This window comes from Musca autumnalis, unplaced genomic scaffold (genome assembly GCF_047663935.1).
Source record: "Musca autumnalis isolate F117 unplaced genomic scaffold, ASM4766393v1 scaffold_5, whole genome shotgun sequence".
Taxonomy (NCBI): Eukaryota; Metazoa; Arthropoda; class Insecta; order Diptera; family Muscidae; genus Musca; species Musca autumnalis.
In genome coordinates, this window is record NW_027412088.1 from 167099324 (window position 1) to 167107581 (window position 8258).

Consider the following 8258-nt stretch of genomic DNA (forward strand, 5'->3'; position numbering starts at 1 on the left):
TATTCGCAAAGAATAGAGTTTTAAATATTACTACATATTAAGTTGAGATAGACCAAGGGGTTTCGGCTCAAAGTATTATCACTGTTAGATCGTATGAGAATCATTTAGCAGTGGCAAATGGGCAAAGGGTTCGTCTCGGAAACATAACGAGATATTGACATAGCAGAGAAGGTTCAAGGCATTTTTGGGAGAGAAGATTATCTGAATTTATGTCGCATTTGTTGGTCCACCTATTTATATCAAAACTTCACTAATTTAGCCAAATATCATTATACAGTAATTATACTTTTTTCAATGTCTCAGAATCCATCCCATATGGTCTAGTGGCTAGGATATCTGGCTTTCACCCAGAAGGCCCGGGTTCGATTCCCGGTATGGGAAAACTTTTTAAAGAACATAAAAAGCTGATGGTATATTGAGGAAGCTAAACCTAACCATGGGGGTGTTTTACTCAATGAGTTTAGGGAAAACTCAAATGTTTATCCAGGATGAAGCGAAATTTGCATGGGAGAAAAATGGTCCCGCTAGCAAGATGAACTAGTTCGGTATGGGAAACTCGTCGATCTCTGGGAACCAGTAACTATTTCAACTTTAGAACCTTCACAGTGCAATCAACTGTAAACTTTTACAAGGGGATGCCCGCAAAAGTAACCAATCAACTCTCTAGGCATTACGCGTAGATAGTACTGTACTAGTTCCAAGTTTACAGTCATATACCACTACCATTAAAAAAGTGGTACATTTTATTTAAGAGTAAATAGTGGCGCCTCGTCGTTTACTCGGGGATAAAAAAGTTGTCAATTGGTTCCCTTCGCATTACTTAGGGGTCAGTTTTGTACTAGTACCACTAGTACCACATTTAAATTGTGACAATTGGAATTGCTAGCGGGTAGAGAGAAGAAGAGGGCAATTTGCATATTTCCTTCTATTCCTTTTTTATACCAGAACAATATGAATAATATGTACGAATATGTTCAGTCCATCAACACTAGCTTCTGTTATTGGATGCTGCATTTATATTTAAGTTATTAAGAAAATGTGAATTATTTATACAACTCGTCGTTTAAGTTAAGTTAATTTAGTCGCAACTGACGCCTCCTTAATTTAATTAATGCTATATTAATGCTTAATAGCATTTTATCATCTTTGCATTATTTTTTACTTGGCAATAATAAATAAGACATGTAAAATTGAGACGAGAGAAAAAAAAAAATGAAAAGAAACTGGTATTGTTAAAAGTGAGTAACGAAAAAATAAAATAAAATAAAATAAAATAAAATAAAATAAAATAAAATAAAATAAAATAAAATAAAATAAAATAAAATAAAATAAAATAAACTAAAATAAAATTAAATAAATTAAATTAAAATAAAGTAAAATAAGATCAAATAAAATAAAATGAAGGAAAATAAAATAAATTAAAATAAAACAAAATAAAATCATGTGAAAAAAAAATAAAATTAAGTAAAACCAAATAAAATGAAGTGAAATAAAATAATCTAAAAAATAAAACAAAATAAAATCAAGTGAAATTAAATAAAGCAAAATAAAATAATGGAGTGAAATAAAATAAATGAAAATAAAATAAAATAAAATAAAATAAAATAAAACAAGTAAAAAAGTATCAGTCGGCTTTGCCGACAGAGATATACCCTCAGCCTGTGTATATTGAAACAATTTTTTCCCAAAATTCGTATGTATTTAGGGGGTTTTAAAAATTTTGGGCGTTTGAACAGGCAAAAATGTTGATTAGGATAAAAGATCAAAAGTTTTGCGGAGGAGATACTAAATGGAATGGATCGACATTGACCGTTATGGAAGTGGATCTCCAGCCGCAACATACACTCTTCGGGCTGTTGCTCACGAAGTTTGGACTTGCCCCTAAAAAAAGTTTTACCATCGTAAATGAGACAGCGAATGCAAGTTGCTTCAACAAGAATCAAAGTGCTCCGATATCAGGTCTTAAAGTGGGAGGTACCGGATAGAGTGGAAAAATATAGTCTATATTTGAACCTGATCTATATCTGGTAGATATATTAGGATGTGTAAAGTATAGACCAATTCGGCCACTCCCTTCAAGAGTTACCGTACGAACAATTTTTCCGAACATTTTTGAACTTTTGTGGGGGAGGTACCTGAAGGAGTGGACCGATATGGCTTATCTTCGAACTTAAACTATGTTTGGACAAAATATTACTAAGACCATATTTTGGACCGAATCGGCAGATCCGTTCGAGAGTTATCGTGCGCTCCAACCACCTTACACGGTGTCATAGGGGTTTTTTGCAACTTTAATGCTATTTTCTCAGGAAGTATGGACATGCCCCTGATGAAACTTGTACCGTCGTATGGAGGGCAGTGAATACAAGTTGCTAAAGCATAAATCAAAGTGATTCGAGAGATGGCCCTAAACTGAATTTTTCCGAAATTTTGTGTGGGAGGAACCCGAAAGAGGGGACCTATTGAGACCATATTGGAACCTCATATTACTCTGGTAGAAAGTTTACACTATACAAAGTATGGACCAAATCGGTCACTCCCTTCAAGAGTTATCGTGCGTACAAACTTTCCGAACATTTTCGAACTTTTGTGGGGGAGATACCGCAAGAAGTGGACCGATGTAGCTCATCTTCGAACTTAAACTAAGTTTGGGCAACATATTACGAAAGCCAAAATTTGAACCGAATCGGTTCATCCGTTCGAGAGTTATCGTGCGCTCCAGCCAGCAGTACAGACAGACAGACGGACGGACATGGCTAGATCGACTCCAAATTGTCTGAAACACATTTCGTCCAAACATACTTGGGGTCTAAAACCATTATTTCGATGAGGCACATTTTCATCGTATCAAAGTGTATATACCCTCCTTAGCCTAAAGGCTGAGGGTATAATAAAATAAAATAAAATAAAATAAAATAAAATAAAATAAAATAAAATAAAATAAAATAAAATAAAATAAAATAAAATAAAATAAAATAAAATAAAATAAAACAAAATAAAATAAAGTGAAGCGAAATAACACAGGTAACAAAGCGTAAAGTTCGACCGGACCGAACTTTTTATACCCTCCACCCTGAGCTAATATAGAGAAATTAGTTTTCTTTCTCCACAAGGTGAAGAAGTTATTTGACCACTAGAAACTCAAAATTAAAAAAAATATATATAATTCGGAAAATTTTCATAGCTACAACATTTTCTTTAGTCCCATTTCGATACGACTTACGGTCTCCAAGCAAAATTGTGAAAACCTGAAAACCCCTAAAAATTTCAACTTGAATCGCGATTTATTTGAAAAGAGCTCCGGCCATTGTTTTGTTTTTTTTTTTTAATTTTTCTCATCTATGAACATTGTAGTTTCAGAATCCGCAAAAACAGAGGATTTTTTTAACCGTAACAGTATGAGGTTGACTTTGTCGTCAGAGACTAAACCCTATACACGGCATCAAAACTGTAAAAAATTAACTTGTTTTCGTTGAAATCTTGGAAATTATGACTCCATTTAATGAGGAAGATAATTTGACACTAGTTTGGTCTTTCTAACTGAATATAAACTGTAATAATCTGGGGTGTAACCTGCAAAAAGTAATAGAAATTGTGGAATATAAGTTATGTGACCATTCTCCAGGTCAATAAGGCCACAGCATCATAACTAACGACCAGAAAATCATTTTGGACAGTTAAGAAGAATCCTGCAACCAATACCAGAATCCGTTTGTTCGACACCAATTCTATCCCGATGCGTTACTATCGAATTCAACTGAAGAATAAATCAGTAGGCACTTGTTTTTCTTGATTTACTACTATTCTCGAGTGAAAAAGGGTAGACATTTGTCTAATTTCTATCATTTTAAGAGAATTTGTAATGGTGGTGCTATTATTTTTTCGCTCTATTTTCGGGGTTTTTGTAAAAATGGGTTAATTTTTTTAAAAAGTGTCGTAAGTAATTATGGTTTAAGAATGCCTCCAAACCATTATTGTAGGAGGTGGTGCTATTATTTTTTTTCGCAGCCGTACATCATTCTTTCCCACTATCTTTCTTTCCAACCCTCTTTTCATTTTAACTAAAACCATCGAACAACAACAAACCAATATCATGGATATTTCTTCATCTTATGTCTCAATACCGACAACCAATAACCATGGAATCCTCTCTTTATCATCTTCCAACATATCAGGGATGAACACAATGGACCAAAGGCCTCCGAGTAGAGTTTGGGAATTCCCGACTTTTTTCATTCCCGGGAAATCGGGAATGAAAATTTCTCATTGCCGGGAACCCGGGAATTCCCGGGACTGTGGTAAATCGTGGGTCATAGACGTCACAGAGAGTAAGCAAACATTATGTGTAGTTGTGTCATTAGTTATCTCTTTGGAACAATATTAAGAGTAAAATAGCTATAGGGTCAAAAAGCAATAGTAAACATCTTAAACGACGTCTGTATGTATGTATGCGGTCAAAATCCAATTATTCGTGACTAATTAGCGGAGGTTATATAAAATATATTTTTCTAACTACCATCCTAGTAAAGCTTAATTGATATCAAAGAGTGCTGTCCGATAATATTTTTAAAATCAACGATGTCGTATGTTCTTCTTATGGTTCGAAATGCGTGTTGATCACATAACAAATCCGTTTATAAAGAATTTTTACACGGCTGACCTTACTTTCCAAATAAAAATCCTTCAAGAATGCCACCAATAAAAATTTAGACTAGAAATTAAGAATTATGTGAGGTTATACAGACTTCGAATTCCAGACAAAACCACCAATTATCGAGAGGACCAATACATACATATTTTATACGAATTATGGCGATTTTTCCAGTGGGCCCGCAATTACGAATAATCGGGGCACGAATTATTGCCATTCTACTATATTCCCAATATTCAACAACTATAAGGCAAATAATATATGACTTATACATGAAAATACAAATACCCGTATTCCCGGGAATTTCAAACAATTTTCCCGGGAAATTCCCTTCAAAAAATTTCGGGAATTCCCGACCAGAAACTCTTCCTCCGAGTGAAGCGGTCACAGGTTATTGGGTGACAGAGCTTTCGTAAATCTAACCTGTAGTGGGATTCTCTAACTCATTTTTTGAGTTAACGACAAAAATCGATAAAATTAAAATTAAAATTTTCAAATTAAAGTTGACAAAACCCTTGCTATCGTTAGAACTTTACGACTACTATTTATTCGCCGCTAACTTGCCGACAAACATCGTTAATTACCGAAATTATAAGCATTTTAATTTTACCGACATTTGTCGGTAACTCAAAAAATGAGTTAGAGAATCCCACTACTGAACCCCTCTACCATGCCAGAGACCTATCTCTAAAAGGTAGTAATTTAATTTAATTTAAGTAATTTAACGCGTTCACCCCATTCACTCATTGACAAAACATATTGTGTGGTGTAATTAATTTAACTTACTTCATCAACTTACTCAATACGTTATTTATTTTTTTCCTTCTCCATATTTGATTTAACTAATTAAAACAACGTATTTACTAACAAAAATTTCAATTATTCTCTGCAAAAAAACAAAACTCAAACCTCAACCAACAGCTGATAAAACCACATTTGTAAATTGTTATCGTCACATGCCGATTTATGTTTATGTAAACATTTGTTAAAAATCATAAACGTGGAAAAATCACAAACAAACACACATTTCAAATGTTATTCAATAAAATCCAATTAACTAAAAAATAAAAATTCCCATGTAAAAAAGACTCTGCAGTTCAATTTTGCAGTCATTACAAAAAGAAAATTACGGATTGGAAAAAAATTCCCATACCGGGAATCGAACCCGGGCCTTCTGGGTGAAAGCCAGATATCCTAGCCACTAGACCATATGGGATGCAACAAGCCGTAGGTGGCAAAATTTGTATTTCAACATACGAGTAATGCGTGTCATCTAGTGGAGAATAGCAGTACATATCGTAACTAGTGCGACATCTACACGCGCGCAGTCTAAGCTAATGCGTTAGCTCAATATGAATAGATGGAACCCCCATAGAAAGTATTGCCAGCTAGAATTACTTATTAAAGCAACATCAACAATCACAAAGCTAAGTATTAGGTGTGCCTACAAAACGAAAATGAATTTTTGGTTGAATTTTCTTTGATAATGCAGTTTATTGAAACGAGTAGCACAAAATGAATCTTTCTGTGGTGGTTCAACTTTTTCTTTTATTTCGCAAATACGGATTGTTGTATTAATTATAATAATACCCTACACCACAATGTGGAAAGGGTATTATAAGTTTGTTTTGGTAAAAATTCATGTAACACCGTGAAATATTCGTCGGAGACCCCCAATGTGGTATACCAATCTTCATATCTCGGCGAGATAAAGCGATTTTGAGATGTGTGTCCGTCCGTCCGTGTGTCCGTCTGTCCATTATAAATTGTAATCAAACTCCAGGCCGCAATTACGGACCGATCGTCACGAAATTTGGTATGGAGGTCGGTTTCACATCAGAATAGATCGCTATTTTAATTGGTGATGATCGTGAAATATTTAGCGGGTGAAATGGACCAAAAACATAATTTTTATCCGATTTTGTAGATGCTCTGTAGGTCGCAATAATAGTCAGATCGCCTCGAAATTTTAAGTAAGGTAAGATTATATGACGAAGAAGTAGCTTGCAATTGGAGATGGCGATCCGATAATATTTAGAGGGTTAAATGGACCAAAACTTTTCTGTGAAAATTGTGAAAAATTTTAGTATACAGCTTAAATCTTTATTCTTGGAAGAGACATTCCGGGCAAGTATGCTATACTTTGAAGAGGAACGCTTGACCTTTCTATTGATGTCAATTGTGTTGGTGTACATGATAAGATAACAGAGTTACAGCCTAATATACCCTGTTATTTGTTTGTAGTGTAATGATAAACACACTAGAGGTCGCAATTATAGCCCAATAATCACGAAATTTTGCACGAGGTTGGGAGTTAGGTAGAGGAAGATGCCTATAATTTTGGATGATGATCTTATATTATTTAGCGGGTGAAATGGACCATTACTTTTGTATGAAAAATACAAAAAAAATATTTTTGGTCTATGTTTTATTTCCTGGAGGGCATATAACGGCAAAGTATACTACATATGAAAATAGAACTACTGATCTTCCCCCTGATGAAAATTGCAATAAAGCGAAACAATTATGTTGGTAGAAATGTTGATATGTGGAAAGCTAATTCCCAAGGGTAAAGGTGTAGGGTATTGCATGGTCGGCCCCGTCCGACTATAGCCTTGGCTTACTTGTTATGATAAAAGTCTACTAAAATCGATTTTACAAAATGTATAATGCATATTGAGGTTAGCAAAGGCAGTCTTTTCAAAATTTGTCATGTAAAAAATCGTGAGTTGGAAAATCGAAAATCCCTGTAACCAAAAGTCGAGCTCGATTTTTAGACTTTTCAAACCAAAAATTCGACTAACCGTTTAAATGAAAGTTTTGTTTTCCTATATTAATCTTTTTCTTTTTTTATAAATTAACATTTTTTAAATACATGAGTTTTTATATAAGTTATATTAGTTTAATGATGAACCAAGATGTATTTGTTTTTTTTTTTTTTTATACCCTCCACCACAGTATGGAGGGTATATAAAGTTTGTTTTTCCGTGTGTAACGCATTGAAATAAACATTTGCGACCCTATAAAGTATATATTCGTGATCAGCGTAAAATTCTGTGTCGATATATGCATGTCCGTCCGTCCGTCCGTCTGTGGTAATCACTCTAGCATCCACCAAAATGGAGATAGGACGCTGAAATTTTGGGAAAATGCGTTTTGTTTGCAGGCAGGTCAAGTTCAATGCTGGGCCATATCGGTCCACGTTTTGGTATAGCCCCCAAATAACGGTACCGCCCGATTTCAGGTATTTTTACGTTTTTAGTCACATTTTCAAGCCGAATTAGCTATAATTTGATATTTAGGGTTCCTAGTGACCAACAAACTTGCATTCCAAAAGGTATGGGCATAGGTCCATGTTTTGGTATAGCCCCCATATAACGGTACCTCCCGATTTTCGGTATTTTGAGAATTTTAGCTAAAATTTTTAACCGAACTAGCTGTAATTTGACATTTAAGGTTCTCAGTGGTCATGAAACTTCTCCACCAAAAGTCGTCAACATAGGTCAATTTTTTGGTACAGCCCCCATATAACGGTACCTACCGATTTTCGGTATATTGGGGATTTTAGCAACATTTTTTGACCGAACTACCTGTAATTTCACGTTTG

At 34.4% G+C, this 8258-nt stretch overlaps 2 non-coding genes across 2 annotated transcripts; one reads left to right on the top strand and one right to left on the bottom strand.

Moving 5' to 3' along the window:
- Window positions 1-309: 309 nt before the first annotated feature.
- On the top strand, window positions 310-381 carry TRNAE-UUC (transfer RNA glutamic acid (anticodon UUC)). The gene has a single exon. It is a non-coding gene; the product is annotated as a tRNA-Glu (tRNA).
- Window positions 382-5795: 5414 nt separating this feature from the next.
- On the bottom strand, window positions 5796-5867 carry TRNAE-UUC (transfer RNA glutamic acid (anticodon UUC)). The gene has a single exon. It is a non-coding gene; the product is annotated as a tRNA-Glu (tRNA).
- Between the last annotated feature and the right edge of the window lie 2391 nt (window positions 5868-8258).